Genomic DNA, 2,376 nt, shown 5'->3' with positions numbered 1-2,376 from the left:
CAAACGAAAGAAAACGAGATCACTTATAAAAATAAAAAGAGTGAAAAAAAAACGAAAAAAAAACTTGAAAATGTTGCCGAGCTTGAACCAAAGTTTAAGTCGAAAGATTGATGCAAACTTTGGGGGGGGGGTAAGGCAGGGGGAAGGGGTAGAGAGGGGGGAGGGGGATAAGGAGGGGGGGGTCGGAAGAAGCGGAAGGGAGGGGGGAACTCGTAAGGGTGGAAGGTGGTAGAGGAGGGGGGGGTAGCAAGGAGTGAAGGGGAGGAGGAGAGGTGGGGAGGGGGGAGGAGGAGAGGTGGAGAAGGGGAAGGGGGAGGAGGAGAGGTGGGGAGGGGGGAGGGGGAGAATCGCGTGATCTCAGTGTCAAGTGAAAATTGTTGCCGTGGGTGTCGCGCTGTGGGAACGTTGAGTTGACATTTGCTTAGAGGAAAAGGGGGGAGGGGGAGGGATATGGGGGAGAGGGGAGGGGGTAGGAGGGATATGGGGGAGAGGGGAGGGGGGTAGGAGGGATATGGGAGAGAGGGGAGGGGGTAGGAGGGATATGGGGGAGAGGGGAGGGGGTAGGAGGGATATGGGAGAGAGGGGGGAGTAGGAGGGATATGGGGGGTAGGGGGAGTAGGAGGGATATAGGGGAGAGGGGAGGGGGGTAGGAGGAATATGGGGGAGAGGGGAGGGGTTAGGAGGGATATGGGAGACAGAAAGACCGACTGGCAGACAGAAAGACAGATTGACAGGTAGACAAACGGACGTGAAAAATGAGAAAATAGAGAGAGAGAGAATGAGAGATAATGAGAGACAGACAGACAGACAAACGGAGGATAGAACGAGAGTAAGGAAGGGAGACAGAGACAGACATACAAACAAACAAACACACACACACACACACACACACACACAGACACACACACACATACACACACACACGCAAACACACACACACACACACACACACACACACACACATACACACACACACGCACACACACACACACAAACAAACAAAAACAAAGAAAGAAACGCCGAGAAAATAAGACACAGTGCACAAGAATATGTGACGAAGCGCGGTCTTTGTAAACCAAGAATAAGAAATGAATAACAATCAATAAAAGAAAACGAACAAGAATACCGTAACGAAAGAATAAGAAAACGAAAAAAAGAGGATAAAGCAAAGAGTGAAGAGACGCCGAATGATAATGGCGAGAGAAAATTGAAAAAATAAGAGAGAGCAAGGGAGAAAAAATAGAGAATTCGGGCCAAAAAAATGAAGCAAGAAAGGAGAATTTCGCGTGCGCTAACTTCACTTCGCTCTCCTCCGTTTTGTCCAAATGCCGAGAAGATGCAGAAAAAATGGCGGTTCTTAATCACTTTTTTTTACGTATAAAAAGAGATACCGTAAATGAAAGCCGATTAGGATAAAAAAGAGAAGGAGAAGAAGAAAAAAGATGGGAAAAAAGATGAAGAGGAAGAGGAGTAAAGAAACTTAAAACTGTGTCGAAAGCGGTACAATAATGGAGTGCGATATATAACGATCTCGTGGACAGGACACATAGAAGGGACACGTGACACATTATACACTTTTGCAGGTGGAGAGGGGGAGGGGGGGAGGGGGGTAGAGAGAGGGGGAGAGGGGAGAGAGGAGGGGAAAGGCAAGAGGGGAGAGGGTGAGGACAAACTTTATGCTTAGTTGCCAAGAATCAATAAATAGTAACATGCTCTGACGAGTTACACCGATTTCGTTCCAAACCGCCCCGAAAAAAAAAAAAAAAAAAAAAGATACGCAGCATAAACCCATAAAGAAGACACGTAATTACGGCGTGCGCACGTACGGCCGCCTCCTCCCTCGCCCTGTGCACGGCCCCGGCTATGCACGTGCGGCCCGGTGAACTGGAGCGCCAGCGGCCGTCGAGGGGTCCGTGCAGGAGCATTGAACAGGGTCTCGATTCCAGCCTCGACGTTGCTTTTGTTCTGAGAAATCGGGGAGTAACTCATTAAAATCTTAAAGTTGAAGTCATCACCACAACCACTGTCTTGGTCTCTCTCTCTTTCTCTTTTTTTTCTCTAATTATTATCATCATTATCATATTTATTTCCCTTTGATTTTCTTCGTCTTTGCTTTTGGTCTTTTTTCTTCTTCTTTTTTTCTTTCTTTCTTTCTTTCCCCCCCTTTTCTTTTCTTTTCACTTTTTTGTTCGGGTTTTGTTCAGGTGTAATCTTTCTGTCTGTGTATTAAGTTTGAACACAACAAGCCACATTTCCCAACTCTCAAGACCTGCATTCTGTTTCCTCCTCCGTCTCGTCCTCGGACCGGCAGACCCTCACCAGAAAGTAATCTCCTCACACCTCCTCATTCCCTCACACTGAGCAGGTGAGGGGACT

The 2,376-nt window shown here is 47.6% G+C and overlaps 1 protein-coding gene across 1 annotated transcript in view; it reads right to left on the bottom strand.

The window, feature by feature from the left end:
• Positions 1–66, bottom strand: part of LOC113811691 (uncharacterized) — an 89,510-nt gene extending 89,444 nt beyond the window's left edge. The window contains exon 1 of the mRNA XM_070133808.1: positions 1–66. This exon is cut by the window's left edge and continues 2,636 nt beyond it. The gene's annotated coding sequence lies outside the window, so the exon portion shown is untranslated.
• Between the last annotated feature and the right edge of the window lie 2,310 nt (positions 67–2,376).

This window comes from Penaeus vannamei, chromosome 19 (genome assembly GCF_042767895.1).
Source record: "Penaeus vannamei isolate JL-2024 chromosome 19, ASM4276789v1, whole genome shotgun sequence".
NCBI classification, from domain to species: domain Eukaryota; kingdom Metazoa; phylum Arthropoda; class Malacostraca; order Decapoda; family Penaeidae; genus Penaeus; species Penaeus vannamei.
Note: the sequence above shows the minus strand (reverse complement) of the source record. Positions and strands in the feature narration are given on the sequence as shown.